Here is a 26,991-nt window from a genome sequence, read left to right on the forward strand (position 1 = left end):
CATGCGACTTCTTGGGATTTCGGAATTTTTCATAACTGATACAACTGCCACCAGACATAAAGCCAACAATAGCAGTCCTTCCTAGTGGACTATGGTGTCTTTCCACCGAGGCTCACTCTTCCAACTCATGTCTGAATGGAACACTTGGGACTAGTAAAAGTGATAGCTGTTTTGGCAATACATATGCCAAGGCCAAAGCAGGACTGGAGTATGGTTTCTTGCATTCTTCAAAGACACCTGTCAATGGGCTGAATGTTTGAGGGGAAGAGGGTGAAAATGATCAAGTGAAGCCAGCGTCGATAGGAAAAGACATCTTCTTTGTGTCGTACTTACTCCATAGCTGCTTTTCCGAGTTAAAAGAGTTTGTGGAATTTGTCAAACATGCTGCATCGGAGAGGAGAACTCAAAACAGTTTCCAAGGTTTGATGAGACGAGTCGTACAATGAGTATGCAGAAGCATGATGTAAGGGTGCAACGTTGCAACATAGTGAATGAGAATGGCATACACAATAAGGGCATGAGTATGCCTACGAGTGTACTTGACTGTTATCACATTGTGAATGAGGATCTCGTACACACGGGTAAAGACCACCATTTTTGCAGAGAAGCGCAAGGTAGAAAGACACTCAGAAAGGCTGCATGTAAACGAGCTCAGCAAGCTTGGGCTGTACTGCGGAAAAGAAGAGGTGGTGGAGCATTTCTATGGTCTGAGACATGAACCCATTTTTTGCTGCAAGTATATGCAACCTCAGCTAGCTTGGGCTGTATTGTGGAAGAGAAAGGTTGGTAGTGGTGCATCACTGGTCTGTCTCTGTTGTTACTAGTGACATGAACCCCTAGGGCTTGCTATGAATCTAAGAAAGGCAGTAGGTATGCCATCTCAGTGGGCTTTGGGCTGTACTGTGGAAGAGAAGGGGTGATGAGCATTTCTATGGTGTGATTCTGCTGATGATAAGAGAGAGAGAGAGAGAGAGAGAGACTGGTGATCTCAGCTGGAAGCTTAAAGTTTCTTTGTAAATCTCTCGTGGCATTTGACCTGTTGGACAAAAACCTTGCATGGATTCAAGCTATGTATTTATAGCTCAACAAAAGTTATGTTTTTTTTTTGATGATAAGTCCATACAAGCAAGCCATCAACCTAGCGTCAAATGTTGAATGCTCTATGTTGAAGACCCTAGAAGATAAATTGGTATTGACTAAAAAATTTGAACGTTTACAATTTGCACTTACTTCATGCCTGGTCATCTCAAAAGCATCTCATAAACTTCGAGCAGTAGCCTAGGCTGCTGCATAAGTTTAGCTTCATGACAAGACATGTAAATGGCACTTCAATGTAAAGTGAGAAATAGTCCTAACCTTAAGAGGATTTGGTTGTTAAAAGAGCTTTAATTTCAGGAGTTAGAAGGCTAGACAAGTTATAGTGGGCTTTCTAAAGCAAGAAGGGGTTGAAATGCTAAAAGCTCTAGTTTGGGTGTGGAAAATAGAGCAATTTCCTTAGCATTGCCATGTATCATTTTCATAGTGAAGTGAGTTGTATTAGATTCATACTTGGATCATGTAGTATCGTTCTGACTTCTCATTTATAGTACCTTGATACAAGCATTGAGATCTCCCTAGACTAGGTCTTAGACATGATATGTAGTCAACCTTGGAACAAGAGAACAATAAAAAAGACCTCATCAAGATTGCTACCACCTATTATGGGGCAAAGTTATAAGATTTATGTCATAGAGCCAAGAATTTTAAGATCATTGAATTGGCACTTTATCTTGAGGCTTGAGATTCAGTGTCATTGTGCACTTGTTTCAGACTAAAAAACCACCTCCTAGAAGTCATCTTGATTAAATGGGGAGAATATGATTGTTTGCGGATGAGTTTTAGAATCCTACATTTATTGGTGTGGATAGACTTGTTTTGCATGCTGTTATTAATCGAGTCTTCAATGTGAATAACAATAAAGAGGTAACCTGGAAAAAATTGACCAAAATTAAAATTTTAACTAGGTAGTGGTCAATTTTTGCTTCAAAATAGAGACAATTAGATAGAGTTGCTAGTTGATGGTGATCAATCTATCGTCAAGGCAACAAGGATTAAATCTCTCTCTCTCTCTCTCTCTCTCTCTCGTGCAAGCATGCACACACATGCACATGATGTCAACATTTAAGCTAAGTAGCTAGTGGCAAATATCAAATTTAATATCCTAGACACAAATTTTGGTGTCTAATCAATGAGGCGTAAAGAGTGACTATCAACATCAAAACTCAAAAGATTTGCACTTGACACTTGTGCAAAACGTTTAGGCACTACATAGCTTCTTTAAGCAAAGATAGATGTCACCTTTTCAAATTTAATCCTAGAGTTCATAGTGTATTCACTTGCCTTCTAGGGGATAGACGACTCAATTATCTACTTGAGGACATATAAACACCGCAATAAAGAAAACCATGGTGAAGAATATGGCCTCTCATCTACCCATAGTTGAAAAATGCCAACATAGAGGGAGTAGTACAAGACACATTCATGCCCATCTCTCTCTCACATGCACGCGCGCACACACACACACACACACGTGCATATCCCCCCTCCCCACACAAAATGCACACGCTTTCCACTTAGTAAACAAGGGGTAGATAAATCAACAGTCTTCATAGTTAAGCTCTTGCTCTCTTTCTCTCTCTCTCTCTCTCTCTGTGTGTGTGTGTTTCTCTCTTCAGAATCTAATAACACCCTTCACAATCTACTGATAGTACAATAACCACAATAGTACGCACAAATACTTGGGTAAAGGTGTCACCTTTTCAAATTTAATCCTAGAGTTCATAGTGTATTCACTTGCCTTCTAGGGGATAGACGACTCAATTATCTACTTTAGGACATATAAACACCGCAATAAAGAAAACCATGGTGAAGAATATGGCCTCTCATCTACCCATAGTTGAAAAATGCCAATATAGAGGGAGTAGTACAAGACACATTCATGCCCATCTCTCTCTCACATGCGCGCGCGCGTGCACACACACACACACGTGCATATCCCCCCTCCCCACACAAAATGCACACGCTTTCCACTTAGTAAACAAGGGGTAGATAAATCAACACTCTTGATAGTTAAGCTCTTGCTCTCTCTCTCTCTCTCTCTCTCTCTCTCTCTCTCTCTCTCTCTCTCTCTCTCTCTTCACAATCTAATAACACCCTTGACAATCTACTGATAGTACAATAACCACAATAGTACCCACAAATACTTGGGTAAAGGTGTGTTTTTAATCCTTTGTTTTATAGCCATTGATATAGCTTATGATATTCCACAATGCATCTATAACCTCCTCCATACGACTGGGTTCACTATGAACCGATGACACTCAACTTGCACACATCCTAGCTTTCCAAGGTTAAAATATCATATTTTATATTAAGGACTTTTGAGTGGGTTCATATGGAGTAGAGAAATGCCATATGCATTCACATACATAGAGCATCCTCTCACTTGTGGTGGGCACTTTGGGGTTTCCTAAAAGATGACATTGGGCAACAAAATGAGTAGATTGTCTCCTTATAGCAAAATGTCATCCATCTCTAACATGAAAACATGTCACTCAATGGATGACTTCGCATGATTTGGTACAACAGAGTTTGAGTTGAGCTTGGAGAGAGACCCACCAAGAAAAGAAGATTTCTCAAGAGAATGTCGGGCAAATGAAGACTTAATGCATAGTGGAGTTTGAGGAATAGAGAAGACAAAGGGAGTCAGTGCCCACTCAAATAGGATTACTTGAGAGGTGGTAGAAAGATGATAAATGCTACAAAGCCTAACAGTGTATAACCACAATGTGATTGACAACAATTAACGGAAATATGCTAGTAGTAACAATAATGAATCATAGTGGAAGCCTTACAATTATAATACAAAACTCAAGTTCTTAAAAAAAGGTATCTTAAACTGGTCGAATAACTTGAAGGGCACAAAAGTATGGGAGCCTTGCAATGGATTTATGTCATAGAGCCAAGAATTTAAAGATCTTTGAATTGGCACTTTATCTTGAGGCTTGAGATTCAATGTCATTTTGCACTTGTTTCATACTAAAAAACCACCTCCTAGAAGTCATCTTGATTACATGGGGAGAATATGATTGTTTTCAGATGAGTTTTAGAATCCTACATTTATTGGTGTGGATAGACTTGTTCTGCATGCTATTATTAATCGAGTCTTCAATGTGAATAACAATTAAGAGGTAACTTGGAAAAAATTGACTAAAATTAAAATTTTAACTAGGTAGTGTAATTGTCGCTTCAAAATAGAAACAATTAAAATTTTGAATCAATTAGAAAGAGTTTCTAGTTGATGGCTATCAATCTATCTTCAAGACAACAAGGATAAAATCTCTCTCTCTCTCTCTCTCTCTCTCTCTCTCTCTCTCTCTCTCGTGCAAGCATGCACGCACATGCACATGATGTCAACACGTGCACGCACATGCACATGATGTCAACATTTCAGTTAAGTAGGTAGTGGCAAATATCAAATTTAATATCCTAGACAAATTTTGGTGTCTAATCAATGAGGCATAAAGAGTGACTATATCAACATCAAAACTCAATGGATTTGCACTTGACAATTGTGCAAAATGTTTAGGCACTACATAGCTTCTTTAATCAAAGATAGATGTCACCTTTTTAAATTTAATCCTAGAGTTCATAGTGTATTCACTTGCCTTCTAGGGGATAGATGACTCAATTATCTACTTGAGGACATATAAACACCTCAATAAAGAAAACCATGGTGAAGAATATGGCCTCTCATCTACCCATAGTTGAAAAATGCCAACCTAGAGGGAGTAGTACAAGACACATTCATGCCCATCTCTATCTCACACGTGTGCGTGCACACACACACACACACACACACACGTGCATATCCCCCCTCCCCACCTAAAATGCACACGCTTTCCACTTAGTAAACAAGGGGTAGATAAATCAACACTCTTCATAGTTAAGCCCTTGCTCTCTCTCTCTCTCTCCTCTCTTCACAATCTAATAACACCCTTCACAATCTCCTGATAGTACAATAACCACAATAGTACGCACAAATACTTGGGTAAAGGTGTGTTTTCAATCCTTTGTTTTATAGCCATTGATACAACTTATGATATTCCACGATGCATCTATAACCTCCTCCATACGACTAGGTTCACTATGAACCGACGACACTCAACTTGCACACATCCTAGCTTTCCAAGGTTAAAATATCATATTTTATATTAAGGACTTTTGAGTGGGTTCATATGGAGTAGAGAAGTGCCATATGCATTCACATACATAGACCATCCTCTCATTTGTGGGCGCGTTGGGGTTTCCTAAAAGATCACAAATGAGTGGATTGTCTCCTTATAGCAATATGTCATCCATATCCAAGGATTTCATATTCACGTGATCACAGCCTTTTTTCTTGTGATCACAGCTATTGTTCACAAATCTCAATGTTCACAAAATTCACAGTTCTCAAATCCTAGAGGGTGGGATGACCTGGTAACCCACAATTGGCCCACCGGGCTACAAGTCTGGCCCGCCGGGCCCGCCGCGCGCGCAGAAGCCCACCGGGCTCGACTCCCGGCCCGGCGGGCTATATTGTAGTATAAAAGGGTGGTCCAGGGGGTCACTGTTCACAGAATCTTCCTTGTACTTGGTGTCAGTGGTGCTAGTGTGATCAATTTGAGGTAATTTTTAAGTTGAAAGTGTTGGTGTCATTTAATTTTTTGCATACGCTTAAGTTTAACGTTGTTTGTGATGCATGTGCATGTGTCGTTAAATGTTAAGAGGCCCGCTGCAGATGGCCGAGCGATTGGCTAGGTCTGCTGATGTGCACTCTTAATATTTAACTTATGTAGAAGTTTTCGTTGTGGCACGGTATCTGCAAATGGTCGGTTTACTGACTAGGTTTGCAGTTACCAAGTTACAATGCGGCTTTGTTTTTGTTAAATGCTTTGAGAGCCCGCTGCAGATGGCCGGTTTACTGGCTAGGTCTGCTGATGTGCGCTCGTAGCATTTGACATGTGTGATGCTTTGCTACTTAGTACGGTATCTGCAGATGGTCGGTTTACTGACTAGGTCTGCTGACACCAAGCTATGTGGTGAAGTTTGTTTTTGTTATTTGGTTTGATAGTCATCTGCAGATGGTCGGTATACTGACTAGGTCTGCTGACGATGTGTCAAAGCATTTAACTTGTGCCATAGTTTTCATCTTAATGCGATATCTGCAGATGGTCGGTATACTGACTAGGTCTGCTGATGTCAAGTTAAGTCGTAAACTTGTGTTTTGTGTTTGTTTTTGACGATGAATGTGATTATTTAGTTTGCATGACATGAGTCATAAGTGTGTTGGATGTAGAAATCTCTTAGTTAGCTTACAAATAGCATTTTTTGTGGTTATAAATGTTGCAACTATTTGTCAATTATATTGTGCAGATTGATGGCGACGCTTGCACTTACTCCTGAAATCAAGAAATCAATTCGTATCAAACTCGTTACCCTCATTAGTTGCTTGTCACCTAATCACATCGAGGGTATTGTGTCTGATAGGAATCGATTTGAGCAAATATTAGGTGAGGTTGTCCGCGCAGTGAAAAATGTCCATGTGGGTGCTGATGGAGCAGCCATCAAGCATTTTGTTATTAGCATTGTGGGCAACATGCCTAGATGCGCTGTTGACCTAGGTGACGACAGACCAGCGGAAACAAATGAATCCAAGCTGGAGCACTTCCACACAAAATGGAAGGTAGAGAAAGAGAGGTCCAAGCGTGCAAAGGCCATAGACACCCAAGCTATCCTGAGCAAGAGAGCTCGCAAAGAGCTGGACCGGCCTGCTGATGAACAAGAAGATTTATCATCTGGTGCACGTGAGGTCTCTAAAGGCACCCACTTGCAGCGCACAAAGCATAATACTAACTGCAGCATGACAATTGGGTTGCCTGCAGAGGCCATCGTCACAGAAAAGAAGATGGGCTCTGGATCGTACGGCGTTGTACATAAATGCCATATTCAAGGTGTCTCCTGGTTTCCAGAAGGCATTTCTTATTGTGCAAAGCAATTCCTTGGTAGCCGAAGGGCTCAATTGAAGTCTTTTGCTCAGGAGGCTTCAATCGACCTAACCCACAGGGGCATAGTGCGCGCCATTGGGCACACAAGGAAGGAGCCATGGATACTGCTCTTCCCCCTCTTTAATGGGGGAAGTCTTGGAGATATAATGGAGTGTGTTCCGCCTCCTAAGGGGACCCTCAGTTCCATGCTTGCTGCAGGCAAAGGCAACAGATACAAGAAAAAACAAGTGGCTCCTCATGAAATGGAGCGATACAAGTCTTTGATTTTTCATGCTCTCGAGCTTATCTGTGCCCTTGTGAATACCATGGCCTTTGCACATGCTGAAGGGATCATCCACAATGATTGCCACCCCTGGAATATAATGATAGATTTCACCAAAGAAGGGGTGCCACGGGTAGGCATCATTGACTGGGGTCTTGCATTGAGGGATGGGATTGAGTTCAAACCCACAAATATCGCCAACAAAGCAGAGCACGATCAACGCCCCTGGAGAGCCCCTGAGCTCGCAGATGTAAGGTCCCCTTGTCCATGGAGCAAGGCATCAGATGTCTTCTGCTTGGCTTGGGTGATTGAAAAGTTTACATTATTTTGTGCTGAGTTTGCAGAAATGACCAAAGTGCCGTGGGTGGGTAAAACTGCCATCCACACAAATTTGATTAGGGAATGGACGGCTGCCTATATGACGCCATCAAAGGAAGATAGGAAGACCATGGCAGATTTTGAGGAGCAATTGAAGAATTTTAGGGAATGGACGGCTGCCTATATGACGCCATCAAAGGAAGATAGGAAGACCATGGCAGATTTTGAGGAGCAATTGAAGAATTTGGAAGTGTCACCTGCTGCATGCTTACGTCCACTATCTGAGATGACACCACACTTATTATAAAGCCTCTTGTAAATGATATGTTTTGGTTGGCTATCTATTCCATGACCTGCCTTTAATCGACTGACACTATTTTGGTCCCAATTGTTAAATATTATTTTGATCCCAATTCTCTCTCTCTCTCTCTCTCTCTCTCTCTCTCTCTCTCTCTCTCTCTCTCTCTGAGTATTTGAAAATAACAAGTTTGCAGTAAATAAACATTGATTTTATAAACTTGTTATTTTCTCAGATGGCTGATAATAATGAAGCCGCAAAGAAGGCATTTGAACGCTTAAAGCAAATCTCGGGCACTGGCACTGTGAATGATGCGGCACGTATTGCCGGACGCACCTCCAAATGGGCACCGGCCCATGGATTACAGTATGCCCAAGTAAATAAGAATGTGTCCAAAGAGATGGTCAAGAGCATCTGGCCTGACGTCTCCAATGATGCCATAAAAAAAGGGCGCTTGAAGCTAACACAATGTAGTGTTCCTTTAATTATCGAGCATGTGGAGCGCATTTTTGTGGATGTCATGGCCCAACCCATGCATCACGGTGATTGTCCCCTCTGGTTTGCTAAAATGCTATATGCACAATTTGTGCAGAATTCAGTTGTAGACTTTAGCTCTCGACCTCCTCATCTACATGTGGAAGACATTCGGAGTGAGTCAATCACTATGCCTCGAGATGAGTTGCAACTGGCCATTCTTGGAGCCTCAATGGAAGTTCATCACACGGTTGATGAGCTTCAAACTCAAATCAACCAAATTAGAGGCACCCAAGGCCCTCAACAGACGGAAGCAGCACCAGAGCGCGGGCAAGCACCTGAAAGTTCAAGCGCTAGAGATATACTAAGAGAGAACAAGCTCTTGAAGAGACGCATAACGCAAATGGAGGAGCAAGGCCATGCAAACTCTCCTATGACGGCATTTGAACACCCGAATAGTTTGGAGCAACCACCTCTACATGGGTACGAAAGTGGCGGACCATGCCCTATTTGTTATAGTTTCTTTCACTCATGGTCTGGCCACTACACTGTCCCATGTGGGCACATGTACCACTTGACCTGTCTTTTGCAACACATGGTCAACAGTACTACGTGTGCTTTGTGCGGCAAAGAATTTCACAAAAATTTGTATATATGTTTTAAATTGGGTGCCGACTATGATCGGTTGACCAATGCACGACACATGGACGAGTTAGAGCCGCATTTAAACTTATCTCTCTCTTAAATGCAACCCTGGAATTTAACAAGATTCGGCAACCGACAACAACATATAAACACATCAAGAAGATAAAACTTAAAATCAGCTCGACAAACATCTTGATGTCATTAATTGTTTGATTTTCACAAAAGACAAATGAGTACATTGGATCTAGCCAACTCGCTTGATGAGCTTGGTGAAAGCCTCGTGGGTGAGAGTCTTTACCGATGGTTTGTCACCAATGCGTTCGGCTATCTCTTTGGCATCAGTGATGCCTTGTCCAAGGCTAAGGCCACAAAATCCTAGGAAAGACCCCGTACTTTTATCACCAAAGCTATAGATAGCTGCTTCCCTATTTACAAGAACACATTTATGGGCATTTTGGGCTATAGGGGCTTCAGACAGGATGGCGCTTAGGGCTCTGCACTTCAAAAATTCAGCTTGCGCATCATTTGAAAAGTCGTCGTGAATCACGCGAAGCATCTCGGCATTGAAGCTTGGGATGTAGTGCCATAGCGCAGCATCTTTCCCCTCCACCTCCTTTCATGCTCCACCCTTTCGGCTTGCGAACCAGTCCATTTCTCTTACGGTCTACAAAGTAGATAGAAGAATGAGTTGACTTCAAAAAATTACAAATTAAGAAGGAAGAAATTGGGTGTACTATCTCAGTGGCATCATCATGATCCGCAAGGTCTGCATCACTAATATTGATGCTCCCGAGGCTGACGGAATCTGAAATGGCAAGCGGCTTGTGAGGGGCAAAGCTAGTTTTTGGCACACTCTTGTAGAAATCCTTGCACTGGTATATTTGTACAAGAGTCTCTGCCACAAGGGACTCTATTGAGGCATGATTTTTCGGGAGCGCAAGCACCTTTGTGACATCTGCGGAACTGAAGTCAATGTGGATGTCATCATCTTTGGACGGCTGTTGTGTGTCTCGCATGCCCGCGTACATAGCAATGTGACTGAGAGAGTTTCATAGCAATGACTGAGAGAGTTTCATCCTGGTGCAGCCCGAGGACATGGGCGATGTCATCCAAAAATAAGAACTCTATACCTTCTACTATGATGGGGTGTAGAGTTCGCACTTCGAGCTCTAGAACTTCATCCATGACATCGTCCCCTTCGATGTCCCGTTTCACAGCCTCAGCTTGCGGCTCGTCCGCCAGAGTCACAAGTGCAAGAGATGCTTCTTGCACTAGGGTGACTATCTCCTCCTTTGGGTCAGCTTCCTTGATCAAGAGATAAGGTGTGGCTTTCTTTGGAGGAGTGGCCTTCCTCTTTGGAGGAGTGGCCTTCCTCTTTCCCTTGCTTTTCTCTGTTCCCTCCAAGATTAGGAGGGCAAGAGTCATGTCCCACCTCAAAAAACTTGTGCCGATGTTGCCCATTCCAAGACCTACCAGGTTATCGTCTTCCTCCTCCCTTAGATATGTGCTACTAAGGCCTTTGAGGAATCTTGCAAGCCTGAACCTGATTTTTGTCTGCTTTGTAAGTATGCTTGATAAGATCCACAGGCACCCAAGTCCCCTCCTCGTCTTCAAAGTTGACACAATATTCAGCCATGTATGTGTCCATGTAGCTAGTGAACGCCCCAAACACGTCATTATGGAGTTCGGCGGTGCCTTCCATGTTAATAGATGTCTGAAAGATGGGTGCAAGCTTCTCGATCAAGTGACCGAGGTCAAGCTTGTGCAATTGAGATAGGAGAGCTTGGGCGGGGGTGGCCATGCTTGAGTAGCGAAGAAGGCGAGGGGACCGCAAAGATGCTGAGAGTGAGGAGATGAACTCAAAGTGGCCAAAAGTGACTTATAAAGAGGTCTTTAAAACTTTTTTTCTATTTAAAAATTCACTTAAAATCTCCAAAAAAAATAAAAACACGCGACATAACTTAAAAGTGCACAAAATTGAACGTAAATTGCGAGTAGCCAAAATTGTTTTGAATTAATCTCTCAAAATCTGTTACATAGCTTGCTTGATATGGATACATCTAGGGAAGGGAATGCTTTTACAAAAGTAAGATGCCTCTTTCCTCTTACGTAGAGGTGTGTTATCAATCACAAATGAAAAGTCACCTTTCAGATTTCCAATGCTCTCTCTCTATCTCTCTCTCTCTCTCTCTCTCTCTCTCGCACACACACAAACACATGCACACAGATTACTTTGGAGTGTGTCAAAACTAACATGATTTCGTATTCTAAGTTTAACATGACATGACTAAAAACCATACTCTCTAAATTGACACTAACATGTTTGATATCCAGTTGTTGCAAGACGGATTACTTTGGAGTGTCTCAAAACTAACATGATTTCGTATTCTAAGTTTAACATGACATGACTAAAAACCATACTCTCTAAATTGATCACCAACATGTTTGATATCCAGTTGTTGCAAGACGGATTACATTGGAGTGTGTCAAAACTAACATGATTTCGTATTCTAAGTTTAACATGACATGACTAAAAACCATTCTCTCTAAAATGTTCACCAACATGTTTGATATCCAGTTGTTGCAAGACGGATTACATTGGAGTGTGTCAAAACTAACATGATTACAGCAAACGTGAGGAGCGTCTGCGGGTGGCTTTACTAACACCAAAATCGGGTTGCAAGTTCTCTTCTATCTCTTCAATAAAGCACAAGTTATCGCTCATATGTGGGACATTAGGCTCTACATCTCCATTCTCTTCTGCATCATACTCATCCTGAGTAATGTCATATGTCCACTTAGGCATCTCTTCGTTGTAATCATCTGACTCAATTGACTTCACCAATTTATCATTACAATACATATACACCAACTTCTCAGCTCTATCACTCAATAAACGATTTCTGCTAATAGAATGCACATACTTGTAACTGCTCCAATTACGTTCAGAACTAGAATTTGAAGCACATTGCGCAAGCACTCTCACAGCTAAGCGTCGCAAAGTTGGAACACTTCCCCCATTCAACATCCACCATTTCCAAGCAGGCTGTTCCTTAGCAAGCTTTTGCACAAACTCCAAGGCAAATCTACCTTCTTTCAATTTATACTTGGTTAGCTCAATTACCGTTGTTGCTTGCTCATCTGGACCTTCATAAAATCGCTCCACAACATCATAGAAATCATCGATTACCTCCTCATCTAGGGCATTCACGTCCATATGCCAGTATTTTGGGTCAAGACAATATGCAACACTATGCAATGGACTATGTGCTCCTACCCACCGAGCGCTTACATACTTGGCCAAGATATTTCTCCTTGCTCTGGTGAATGGAGGACTCCAATGCTTGACAACAGTTTTAGTGGGCTCCTCTGGGTTTGCGAGGCTTTCTTGAATGGACCACCACGCCATCCAAACCTTCCCGATATTTGGCAATCTAGAATCCAACTGGCGCAAAGCAAGCATAACTGGCATCATAACATGATAACAATCTGCTGCTTCCTCCCATAAACTACGATCCGATATCAAAGATCGCATGTACCTCACCTTTTCTTTAACCTTTTCGGACTGGTCAACCTCCCACTCAGAGAAGCCAGCACACACAAAGGTTTCCATGACTGCATTCCTATTTCTTAGGAGAGATTGAAGCATATAAAAATTAGTGCAAAATCTGGTTTCACAAGGCAACTTTAGCATAGTTTCCATGCGTTGACGATACATATCTAAAACATGTTGCCGTTTGAGCACAAATTTGACAATCTTACTTGCACTATCGATAATCTCCTTGAACCACTCTGTATCAGCATTTTTGTACCAATCTTGTAACACCAAGTTAAGGCTATGAGTGTTACAACCAAATGTATAGATATTGGAAAATCGAGATTCCAACATACGACCTGCTGCTCGACAATTAGCTGCATTATCCATAATTACTTGAAGCACATTTTCAGACCCAACTTGGTCGATAGCATCACCAATGATATCGGCGATAAATTGACCAGATTTAATTTCCCCGGAGCTATCAACAGCTTTGATAAAGCATTCCCCACGAGGACATACCAACATTACATTTATCAATGGACGTCTTTGGGCATTCGACCAACCATCACTGACAATTGTGCATCCAGACTGATTTGTGGTGTCAATTATGAGTCTTTGAACGCTTTCCCGTGTGTTGTCATAGCACTTGTCAAGTAATTGATTTCGCATGTGGTGATAAGTTGGTGGACAAAACCCAGGTCCATATTCTCCAATCTTCTTCCAAGCCATCTTCCATGAATCTTTCGTGACCATAGACAATGAAGAACCAGTAAAGAAGATCGCTTTCGCTAAAGCAAGTTGAGCATCCTCTAAAGCAGTGGCACGAAAGCTGTCAACTAGATTAGTTTGTCTGGTACGAGACATACCCACCTAAAACTCAGGAGATGCATCCATCGGTATTGAGACATCTGGACCTTGGGTGTCATTTTGGCAAGTAGTATGTGTTGGAGTCACTCCTTGGTTGGAGATCCCTCCACTTGATGCTGCCAAATTCGGCGATTGGTGATTTCTTGCATAGAGATTGGGCCTCTTGTTTTGTGATGCTTGTTTACTTATCAAAGCTCTAAGGCGCTTTGCAGCATCATCAGCTCCTGCACCCTTGCATTTACCTCCGGGATTTTTTGTGCTAGTGCCAAGCAAATGCTCCCTTATTCTAGGAGCACCCCCAGATTTTACCAAGCCACAAAAATTACACTTCCATTCGACAAATCTAGAAAGATTGGAAGCAAATTGCCATTCAGGTCCCGATGATTTTCCTCCGCTCCTCCTCTTGCCACTTTGAGACGCAACATTCAAAGTTTGTGCTGTCATATCTCGTTGCAAGGAAACTCCACTAGTTTCTAATGGTCTGTTGCTTCGTTGGGTTGATGTGCCGCAATTAGAAGCAACCATTGTAACACCTAAACAACAATCATGCAAGATTTGAGATCCAAAACAGCCTGAGTAAAACTAAAATATGCAATTATAAAGTCTAAAACCCACTTCTTGCCAATGCAACCGAACGTTTGGTGAGATGCATTTGAGGCAATCCATCCCTAAATAGAGATGATGTCCCGAACATCTCACCACCTATATCCTCCTCTAGAGAAGCTCCTACCCAGACCAAATGGCACTCGAGTAGACCACCCAAGAGGAGGTATTGCTAGTCGACCTAAAGAAACCAAACGTTTGGTGAGATGCATTTGAGACAATCCATCCCTAAATAGAGATGATGTCCCGAACATCTCACCACCTATATCCTCCTCTAGAGAAGCTTCTACCCAGACCAAATGGCACTCGAGTAGACCACCCAAGAGGAGGTATTGCTAGTCGACCTAAAGAAACCAAACGTTTGGTGAGATGCATTTGAGGCAATCCATCCCTAGATAGAGATGATGTCCCGAACATCTCACCACCTATACCCTCCTCTAGGGAAGCTCCTACCCAGACCAATTGGCACTCGAGTAGACCACCCAAGAGGAGACATTGCTAGTCCACGTAACAAATACGATAAACCATTTACAATCAAAATCTTATAAAATACAAAATATTATTAACAAGCTTCAAACAAAAATCCAGAATATTTATACTCACCTCTTGTGTCTTTTAGCCTGAGGTGAGCCACCCAAGTGCTTTGGTAAAGCACATTTGGAAGTGAGGGGAAACCCTTTATATAGGTCCCTCCAAAACAGCCAAGTTTTTGGTGCAAAAAAAAAGGCCCCGGGGACCGCCGGGCTAGATAAGTAACCCGCCGGGCTAAAAAGTGGCCCGCCGGGCCAAGCTAGTAGCCCGCCGGGAAAACCGGGATAGCAAGTTTCTCCCGGTTGTGTGAATATCTATGATATTAACAAGTGTGTGAGAGTGTTATTAACTAGTGTTATTACCACTTCGCGGTTAACGTGATCACGTGAATGAAATCCCTGTCCATATCTAACATGAAAACATGTCACTCAATGGATGACTTTGCATGATTTGGTACAACAAAGTTGGAGTTGAGCTTGGAGAGAGACCCACCAAGAAAAGAAGATTTCTCTAGAGAATGTTGGGCAAATGAAGACTTTACGCATAGGGGAGTTTGAGGAATAGAGAAGACAAAGGGAGTCAGTGCCCACTCAAATAGAATTACTTGAGAGGTGGTAGAAAGATGATAAATTCTACAAAGCCTAAAAGTGTATAACCACAATGTGATTGACAACAATTAAGGGAAATATGCTGGTAGTAACAATATTGAATCATAGTGGAAGCCTTGCAATTATAATACATAACTCAAGTTCTTAAGAAACGATATCTTAAAGTGGTCAAACAACTTGAAGGGCATAAAAGTATGGAAGCCTTGCAATGGATTTATGTCATAGAGCCAAGAATTTAAAGATCTTTGAATTGGCACTTTATCTTGAGGCTTGACATTCAGTGTCATCGTGCACTTGTTTCAGACTAAAAAACCACCTCCTAGAAGTCATCTTGATTAAATGGGGAGAATATGATTGTTTTCGGATGAGTTTTAGAATCCTACATTTATTGGTGTGGATAGACTTGTTTTGCATGCTATTATTAATCGAGTCTTCAATGTGAATAACAATAAAGAGGTAACTTGGAAAAAATTGACTAAAATGAAAATTTTAGCTAGATAGTGGTCAATTTTCGCTTCAAAATAGAGACAATTAAAATTTTGAATTAATTAGAAAGAGTTTCTAGTTGACGGTGATCAATCTATCTTCAAGACAACAAGGATTAAATCTTTCTCTCTCTCTCTCTCTCTCTCTCTCTCTCTCTCTCTCTCTCTCTCTCTCTCGTGCAAGCATGCATGCACATGCACATGCACATGATGTCAACATTGCAATTAAGTAGGTAGTGGCAAATATCAAATTTAATATCCTAGACACAAATTTTGGTGTCTAATCAATGAGGCATAAAGAGTGACTATCAACATCAAAACTCAAAGGATTTGCACTTGACAATTGTGCAAAATGTTTAGGCACTACATAGCTTCTTTAATCAAAAATAGATGTCACCTTTTTAAATTTAATCCTAGAGTTCATAGTGTATTCACTTGCCTTCTAGGGGATAGATGACTCAATTATCTACTTGAGGACATATAAACACCTCAATAAAGAAAACCATGGTGAAGAATATGGCCTCTCATCTACCCATAGTTGAAAAATGCCAACCTAGAGGGAGTAGTACAAGACACATTCATGCCCATCTCTATCTCACATGCGTGTGCACACACACACACACACACACACACACACGTGCATATCCCCTCTTCCCACACAAAATGCTCACGCTTTCCACTTAGTAAACAAGGGGTAGATAAATCAACACTCTTCATAGTTAAGCTCTCTCTCTCTCTCTCTCTCTCTCTCTCTCTCTCTCTCTCTGTGTGTGTGTCTCTCTTCACAATCTAATAGCACCCTTCACAATCTCCTGATAGTACAATAAACACAATAGTACGCACAAATACTTGGGTAAAGGTGTGTTTTCAATCCTTTGATTTATAGCCATTGATACAACTTACGATATTCCACTGTGCGTCTATAACCTCCTCCATACGACTAGGTTCACTATGAACCGACGAAACTCAACTTGCACACATCCTAGCTTTCCAAGGTTAAAATATCATATTTTATATTAAGGACTTTTGAGTGGGTTCATATTGAGTAGAGAAGTGCCATATGCATTCACATACGTAGACCATCCTCTCATTTGTGGGCACGTTGGGGTTTCCTAAAAGATCACAAATGAGTGGATTGTCTCCTTATAGCAATATGTCATCCATATCTAACATGAAGACATGTCACTCAGTGGATGACTTTGCATGATTTGGTACAACAGAGTTGGAGTTGAGCTTGGAGAGAGACCCACCAAGAAAAGAAGATTTCTCTAGAGAATGTTGGGCAAATGAAGACTTTACGCATAGTGGAGTTTGAGGAATAGAGAAGACAAAGGGAGTCAGTGCCCACTCAAATAGAATTACTTGAGAGGTGGTAGTAAGATGATAAATTCTACAAAGCCTAAAAGTGTATAACCACAATGTGATTGACAACAGTTAAGGGAAATATGTTGGTAGTAACAAGAATGAATCATAGTGGAAGCCTTGCAATTATAATACAAGGCTTAAATCTCTCTCTCTCTCTCTCTCTCTCTCTCTCTCTCTCTCTCGTGCAAGCATGCACGCACATGTACATGATGTCAACATTTCAGTTAAGTAGGTAGTGGCAAATATCAAATTTAATATCCTAGACACAAATTTTGGTGTCTAATCAATGAGGCATAAAGAGTGACTATCAACATCAAAACTCAAAGGATTTACACTTGACAATTGTGCAAAATGTTTAGGCACTACATAGCTTCTTTAAGCAAAGATAGATGTCACCTTTTTAAATTTAATCCTAGAGTTCATAGTGTATTCACTTGCCTTCTAGGGGATAGATGACTCAATTATCTACTTTGAGGACATATAAACACCTCAATAAAGAAAACCATGGTGAAGAATATGGCCTCTCATCTACCCATAGTTGAAAAATGCCAACCTAGAGGGAGTAGTACAAGACACATTCATGCCCATCTCTATCTCACACGTGTGCGTGCACACACACACACACACACACACACACACCTGCATAACCCCTCTTCCCACACAAAATGCTCACGCTTTCCACTTAGTAAACAAGGGGTAGATAAATCAACACTCTTGTTCCCTTGGATGTAAAACCTTGGTTAAATGCTAGGGAGATGTGTTCTAGAGTAGGATTTGAGTGATTGTGTTATTTAGGTGTTTGGGAGTGGATTTTGTGATTAGAGTAAGCTTTGTTTCTTACCTTTACCTATTTGTATTTTTTGTTGATTAATTTGTTATATTCATTATCTCATAGGAGTTGATTTGAGTGATTAAGAGTGTTATAAGACTGTAGATACACATAGTGTGATTTTTATGAATGTATCTATGTAGTTAAATCAAAACTAGTAACCCTTGGAGTGGTGTTTCTAAAACAATCACATAGTTTTCCATGTAGAATAGCCCCAAACATTTTTCCTACCCCTTAAAATAGTGATCCAGCACTAATATTAGTTGCTGTTAATTTTCTTCTTAGTTTTAGGTCAATAAGTATCACTAGCTATAGGTCAATGAGCGTCACTAGCTAGCTGCATGAGCATCACTTAAGAGGACAATGTTGAATGTGTCCTCATACACAGAGCTACTTATAATTTGGGCATTCACGACAACATTAGGTAGGTTTATGAGCATCATCACTATGATTATGAAGAAAAATGCATGCCTTATATTATTATGTATAGATTATATGTATACCCCTTAGGAACAAAAAATAATCAGATTACCCTTTCTTCCAAGGTTGAAAATCTCTAGCATTAGCATGCGTATTTGTTAAAGTCCCCCAATTAGGCCTCCTTGTGATTAATTATTAGCCCATTGCTATGGTTAAGGCCTTTTTACTCAAAAAAGCTTTATTGTTAGAGATGGAGAACATGAGTAGTGAAGATGTCCTTGGCATTTAATGTGCATGTGAGAGTGCATGCATTGGTATGATGAGTTAAATCACGTGCATGCCTTACACATGCAAGTGGTGAGAGGATGGTGGGCGAATGGGACCAGTTGGATGAAGCAGGAGACATAGGATGGGGTTACTGGGAATCTTAAGAGATGAAGAGGCTAAGGAAGGAACAAGAAGATGATGGTGTCACCAAGAGGCAACAACAAGACTAGATATCTTCATGGTTACAGGCTCAACAATGCCAAGAAAACCTACATTTTGCAAACTATGTGTTAATATCCCACTCAAGCTGGTCAAAAGATAGATTGATCTCTTTTCCATATGTAGTCACTATCATGTTTTGTCCCGAGAAGCTACCTAACGAGACAGAGATGGGGAAATGGCTTCAAGATGAGATTTTCCATGAGAAATGAGTCTCTCAAATCTAGTATCTTGGAAAAGGATTCTTCAATGTTCTCTTTGTCAAAGACCACATGGTCATTTTGGCTTGTTTGCGAGGGCTCCATTGTTCATGGGCAAAAAGCTCTTGCATGCACAGCGATACCTTTTGACCCCTCATATGACATTAATAGAATCCTTAAGGAAGCTTGTGGTATGGGTTGATACAGTAGGTATGCCTCTTTGGCTGAGGCCTACAATGCCAAAGATTTGGCGAGTGCTTTAGGACCAATATTATTTGTGCCAAGGGATGATGATAATAGCCAACATTCGAATAAGGTTTGGATCTCTCGGAATACTTTGGTGGAAACACTGAAAACGTTGGAAATGGATCTAACAGAACTAGGAAAAATCAAATTGAAGTTAAAATTTTGGGGTCTCTCACGAGCTCTCTTCAAATGCAGAGAGTTTGGGCACATTGCTAGAAATTGTGGATCGAAAAGATGGAGTGGGAAGTAACGAAGGAAAAGGTTCAGAAGAGGGGAACAAAGCTAGAAATTATAATAGATAGGATGATAAGGAGGACAATGGAAAGGGGAGGATGACTATGGAAGAAAGAGAACCTAAAGAGCAAGGTGGACAAGAGTGAGAGATAAATCTAAGGGAGGAAATAATCTCAGACAAGTCAAAGGAGAGGCTAGGAAGAAATTATCCAAGATGGGAGAAAAAGGGGTGGGGAAAAACCTTTGGAAGGGCTAAGTCCACCTATTTACTCCAATCCTTTCAATCCTCTAGGGGAGGATAGCGAAACCTCATACATGGGAAGGTTTAATTGTCGGACACTGCATGGAGGGAGGGAGATTCAAATAGCAACCGAGGAATAGAGGGAAGAGGTGGGGGGAAGAAGAGTTGGAGGTTGAGAGCAAGAGCTTAACATGTGTCATGCAAAGATGGGTCATAACTGCACTGCGCATTGAATGCCCATTCTGTATCTTGAACAACATTAGCAGATTCATTGTTATAAGGAGAGGCATCTGCAACAGCCATACCAGCCTCTTTCTTCTTAGCCTCTTTCGCAGCCAGCTTAGGACACGCTTTGATGACATGATCATTTCCCTTACAGTACTTGCAAAATGTCTTCTGTTTGTCACCCTTCTTCTCATCTTTGTCTTCCTTCTTTGGTTGCGCAGCATTTGCAGATTTCTGCTTACTAGAAGAAAAGCCAGCTTTACCTTTCCCGCTTCTCTGACTAGCAACGAAAGCTTGATCTGCGACACGCATAATATTCCTGTTTTGCCTTGACTGGTCTTCTTGCAGCAAAACAGAAACTAACTCCTCAAATGATAAGGCATTGGGATTGCCTTTCATCATCAAGCGAAGAGTGGAAGCAAAACCCTGATAAGAATCTGGTAGACCATTCAAAACAGTCTGCACAAGTGAACTGTCTGACAGGATTTCATCTGCAGAAATGAGCTGCTCTTTGAAATCCTTGATCTTTGTCAAAAAGCTATCCATAGAATCACCTTCGTTCATATGCTCACTCTCCAACTGTTTTCGGAGGTAAGCAACACGAGCCTCATTTCTTGCCTGATACAATGTGGCAAGTACATCCCAAGCATCCTTAGAAGTCCTGCAGGAGCGAATATGTGGGATAATGGTACGTTTGACAGACAGCGCAATCAAGGCATGAGCCTGCGCATCTCTACCATCCCAACGAATTTGCTCTGCTGAAAGTGGTGGTTCTCGAACAGCTGCTACAGCACTTGTGCCTGCACCATCATCAACAGTACCTGTTTCTGATGTGTTTGCAGCATTCCCAGCCACAATAGGACGTGCATCAATACCCTGCACAATGTTCCATAACCCCTTTGCTACCAATACATGTCGCATCATATATGCCCACAATGGATAGTTGGTGCCATCCAACTTATCCTCAGCAGCCAACATGCGGAATACATCATTGTTGTCAGCCATGGCCAATGACTGTACTACTAGATGTAAATGCTGTCTGTAAGAGGTAAACCTGTATAAAATCGACCTGTGCTATATAGCACAGCCCAAAACAGACGAATGGGCACCTGTCCTGCAGATTTTAATCTTGACAGAAAATCTGCACAGTAGGACGATTTTGCCTGCGCAGTACTTGGAATGCAAAAACAGAGGGCGAAATGACTTCAGATCAAAATTCTGAAACGAACATGCCCTAAGGGCTCTCCCACGGCATATACTAACCTGCAGACGCTCGTGAAACCTCGTCGCAATCGGAGGAGATGAAGCGGCAGGTGCCGGTGATGCTGCCCAGGAGGAGGAAGCCTGCTCTGATACCAATTGTTGGAATTAGGGTTGCAGGAATGCACACACAACTTCAAGAAGATGAGGAAGCTTGAGCACAACACAGTAGTGTATTATGAGTGCCAAAAATGAAAGATAACAAGCCCTAGAAGATAATGGGCGTATATACAATGCACGGGGGAAAAAACCTCCTAGTGAGGGAAAAAGTGCCCCGGCGGTCCTAAGTGTGTTCACACACATCACTACTATAATATGGTAACAATAATGGGATATCATGAAATTTGTTGTGAGCTCCTTAATCACTTCATTTATAAAATGCGTACCATTGTTGCTCATAAGTTCAAAAGGACAACTGAAGCATGTGATTATATTTTCAAAGAGAAACTTGCATGTTGTCCTTGCATCTGCCTTATGTGTCGCTCTTGCTTCAGCCCATTTGGTCACATAGTCAGTAGGGCCACAATAATATAGTGAGATTGTGTGTTGCAGGCCGTTGGGCTACTTGGACCTACAAAGTCTAAACCCCACTTTTCAAATGGTTGGTTTACTTTAATTGGATGTAGGGGCATCTGATCTTTCCACTGGGGTTTCTTGTAGCGTTGGCATTCATCGCAACCCTTCACAAAAGTGATGCATCTTGGAACATAGTGGGCCACCAATACCCTGATTGTAAGATCTTTTGCGCAATTAAGTCTCCTAAGAAGTGACCACCGGCTACGCCCATATGTGCCTCTTGCAAAATGTATAGATACTCATCCTCTCAGGCACAACGCCTAAGAACCTCATCCTTTCCTCTTTTATAAAGAGTCCCAGTCCATCAGGCAATAGGGTTCGCATTCCTTGATCAGATTTTGAGCTAGATCTTTAGGAAGCTCTTTGGGTGGAAAGCCGTTAACCAAAAAGTTAACAATCTTCTCACTCCATTCAGGCATTGTCTCCACCATGAACAAGGAAGTGTTAGGTAAGTCATCCTCAACTCCCGTAGGAGCTTCACCATTAGGTATGCGAGACAAATGATCAGCCATGACATGTTTTTTGCCAGGTCTCACAACAATAGTGAAATCAAACTCAAGAAGAATCAATAACCATCATGTGATTCTTCCTATGGAGCATGGTTTATTCACCAGATACAACAATGCTTGATGATCCACATAGAAAACAAACTTGGTGGCAAGAAGTTAATAACGAAATTTTTTTTTTTTGCATATATCATTGCCAACCCTTCTCGCTCCATAGTGGTGTAGTTCATTTCAGCATCGTTCAACTAGCGGACTGGCAAAGCTAATGGGGTAGTCTAGTTTATGTTCTCCAGGTTGAGTTATTACACACCCAATAGCAAAGTTTGATGCATCAATATGCACATGGAAGATTAAATCTCAGTTAGGCATTCGCAAGATTGGAGCACTTGCCAAGGCCTTCTTTAATAGCTCATATGCACGGTCACAATCTTCGGTCCAAATTAACTCGATGAGAAGCTTGTACAATGGTCGTACTATCTCAGCGAAGAATAAAATAAACCTTCGATAATAACGAACATGGCCCATAAAGCGTTCGACTCTCTTATAGTTGGTGGGTGGGGACAATTCCAGAATGACCTTGATTTTTCTTTCGTCAGTGGAAATTCCATTTTTGGACAGTATATGCCCTAGAATAACTCCGTGTGCACTTTGTGAATGAGGTCATAGAGTTTTTACTTCAAGAATTTATGGTAATTCACAAGCGTTCTGCACCCTATCATCCCCAGACCAATGGTCAAGCTGAGAGTACTAACAAGATTCTCTCCACAGCACTCACAAAGATTGTTGAGGGACATAGGACTCATTGGGAGCAAAAGTTGCACTCAGTTCTTTGGGCATATAGAACAGCCTATAAAACATCTGTGGGCACAACCCCATTTGAGCTTGCTTCTGGGCTAGACTTCCCATTGAATTTCTTGTTCCCCTTGTCATAGGCAACAGGAGTGTGCAGAATTCCTGAGACAAGGGTTTTCTTCTTATTGATGCCCTTAACTTGGATAGCACTCTTGGATAAAGGTGGTTTTCCAAGTTGACACCACACTCCATATGATAGAAAATTGTGTTGAGCTCCCGTATCTAATAATGCATTATACAGCACCTCCCCGTAAGGACTCTCTAGCTCAATTGGGTATCTTAGACGCGGGTGAGATTCCAGTGAATCCTCCTCTGTCTCCTCGAAAAATGCTTGTGTAATCTCCAAGTTGGCTTCTCGTTGGTGCCTACTTAACACGCTATTGATGTTCTTTGGCTTCAACTCTCACTTGTATCTTCTTAAGCTCAGCTTGTTCTTTAGCTGTTCTTTAGCTGCCTTCTTTTGATGGATTACATGTAACTCCTCTTGGCTTAGGAGGTCATAGTATCTTTTGAATTTACTCCCATTGAGGAATCTAATGGTTTCAACTCCGTCGAGAGTCTCCACTCGGATGGTACCTTGCGGGGTAATTTCACATACTCTATAAGGTCCCTTACCAGCATATTTGAGCTTCTTCTTTTCGTTACGCACTCCATACATCAGGAATTTATCCCCAACTTTGATATCCTTGTCTTTCAGGTGGCGATCAAACCATTTCTTCCTTCTATCCTTCTCCACAAGGGCATTGTACACCACCAATTGTCTTTCTTTGTTTAGCCACTCAAGGATATACAAACGCTCTACTAAGGGATTACCATCCCTTCCCTCTTGATGAGTAGCAACACGAAGACTAGGAATGAAAAATTCCCATGGCATGACTGCTTCTTGGCCATATACCATCTTAAATGGTGTGCAATTAATAGCCACTTTGTATGCAGTACGATATGCCCATAAAGCTGACGTAAGCTTTAGATCCCAATCCGTGCGATGAGCCTCAATAGTCTTTGTCAAAATAGAGATTAAGGTCTTGTTGGTACTCTCGGCTTGGCCATTCGCTTGCGGATAATAAGGGGTAGATTTATAATGGGATATCATGAAATTTGTTGTGAGCTCCTTAATCACTTCATTTATAAAATGCGTACCATTGTTGCTCATAAGTTCAAAAGGACAACTGAAGCATGTGATTATATTTTCAAAGAGAAACTTGCATGTTGTCCTTGCATCTGCCTTATGTGTCGCTCTTGCTTCAGCCCATTTGGTCACATAGTCAGTAGGGCCACAATAATATAGTGAGATTGTGTGTTGCAGGCCGTTGGGCTACTTGGACCTACAAAGTCTAAACCCCACTTTTCAAATGGTTGGTTTACTTTAATTGGATGTAGGGGCATCTGATCTTTCCACTGGGGTTTCTTGTAGCGTTGGCATTCATCGCAACCCTTCACAAAAGTGATGCATCTTGGAACATAGTGGGCCACCAATACCCTGATTGTAAGATCTTTTGCGCAATTAAGTCTCCTAAGAAGTGACCACCGGCTACGCCCATATGTGCCTCTTGCAAAATGTATAGATACTCATCCTCTCAGGCACAACGCCTAAGAACGTCATCCTTTCCTCTTTTATAAAGAGTCCAAGCCATCAGGCAATAGGGTTCGCATTCCTTGATCAGATTTCGAGCTAGATCTTTACGAAGCTCTTTGGGTGGAAAGCCGTTAACCAAAAAGTTAACAATCTTCTCACTCCATTCAGGCATTGTCTCCACCATGAACAAGGAAGTGTCAGGTAAGTCATCCTCAACTCCCATAGGAGCTTCACCATTAGGTATGCGAGACAAATGATCAGCCATGACATGTTTTTGCCAGGTCTCACAACAACAGTGAAATCAAACTCAAGAAGAATCAATAACCATCGTGTGATTCTTCCTATGGAGCATGGTTTATTCACCAGATACAACAATGCTTGATGATCCACATAGAAAACAAACTTGGTGGTGGCAAGAAGTTAATAAACGAAATTTCTTTATTGCATATATCATTGCCAACCCTTCTTGCTCTGTAGTGGTGTAGTTCATTTCAGCATCGTTCAACTAGCGGACTGGCAAAGCTAATGGGGTAGTCTAGTTTATGTTCTCCAGGTTGAGTTATTACACACCCAATAGCAAGGTTTGATGCATCAATATGAACATGGAAGATTAAATCCCAGTTAGGCATTCGCAAGATTGGAGCACTTGCCAAGGCCTTCTTTAATAGCTCATATGCACGGTCACAATCTTCGGTCCAAATGAACTTGATGAGAAGCTTGTACAATGGTCGTGCTATCTCAGCGAAGAATAAAATAAATCTTCGATAATAACCAACATGGCCCATAAAGCGTTGGACTCCCTTATAGTTGGTGGGTGGGGACAATTGACCTTGATTTTACTTTCATCTCAGTGGAAATTCCATTTTTGGACACTATATGCCCTAGAATAACTCCGTGTTTAACCCAGAATTGGCATTTGAAAGAATTCAATGAGATTCGATACACCTTTCAAATATTTTTCGTAAACACATCAAGTGCTCGTCTCCCAAGAGGAATGAACACAAAGATCATCTAAGAAAGCTTCACAAAAGTCCCTTAGATATTCCTTAAAGGCTGTGTTTATCAATTGTTTGGAATGTTGCATGTGCATTGGTTAAGCCAACGGCCATGACGCGAAAGGCAAACACTCCAAACTCCGTTATAAAAGCTGTTTTAGCTTGGTCCTCTACTGCAAATGTGATCTGATTAACCGGAGTACCCATCTAAAAAGCTATAAGCCTCCTTACCTGTAACTCTTTCAAGCACATATTCAAAATACGGCAAGGGGTAATGATCTCTTCTGGTGGTTGCATTAACCTTTTTGAGATCAACGCACACTCTGAGTTTCCCATTCTTCTTTGGTACAATGACTATCGGAGAAACCCATTCTGAGTTCTCAATAGGGTATATGAATCCACATTTTATAAGCTTTTCAATTTCCTCTTATACAATCTTTGCATACTTAGGATTCATTGGGTAGGGATGTTGCTAGACTGGTTTAGCAGTGCTAATCATTGGAATTGTGTGTTACACCACAAAGGGTGCAACACCCTTCATATCATGGTATGTCCAAGCAAATATGTCCTTGAATTATTTAGAAGCCTCTTAAGTGTAGCTTCCTCCGTTTTGGTGAGGTCTTGAGCAATAAAAACTGGGTTAGACTCCTCACCTAGATCTGATAGTTCTATCTCCTTAACTATCGCCGGGCCATCGTAGACACCACTACTCCCATCATTGGTAGGCGTTCGTTGGGCTTTTGTGTAGATGACTTTACGTTCCCCCATGGTAAATGATTTAAAATGCTCGGGTGTGCGGGGTGTAAGTCTACCGATTCTTTTTGTGCCATGCTTTTTTCTTTTAATTCCGCATCCTTTTGTTGTTGAGCTAACTCTTGTTTTTGACGCCTTCTTGTAGTACGACTTAGTTTGGGCTTCTCTTCAATTCCTAATTGGGTGATGTCATGAGGTTGCGGAATACACTACATGACACTTTGGAGGTATTGTCCCCAATTATCGCTAACTTCCAATGAGCGTCATATGCTCCTACATGACTAAGCCATTCTGCAGTGGATCTCTCTTTGTTTATTGTAGTTCGTACATTAGCTCGATAGCATTGTCGCTTATGTCTCGTCTTCTTTTTACCTAGTTTTTGATATTTGTACTCACTTGATCGATCTTCACTTGTGTCCCCCTCACTCTCGGATGAACTGCAAGAGGTTACTGCAAGAGGTTATTGTCCTAGGCCTTGAGCACGTGGCCTCCATACTTGGGTGAATATTC

This window comes from Cibotium barometz, chromosome 48 (assembly GCF_041138505.1).
Source record: "Cibotium barometz isolate CiBa-2024 chromosome 48, ASM4113850v1, whole genome shotgun sequence".
NCBI classification, from domain to species: Eukaryota; Viridiplantae; Streptophyta; class Polypodiopsida; order Cyatheales; family Cibotiaceae; genus Cibotium; species Cibotium barometz.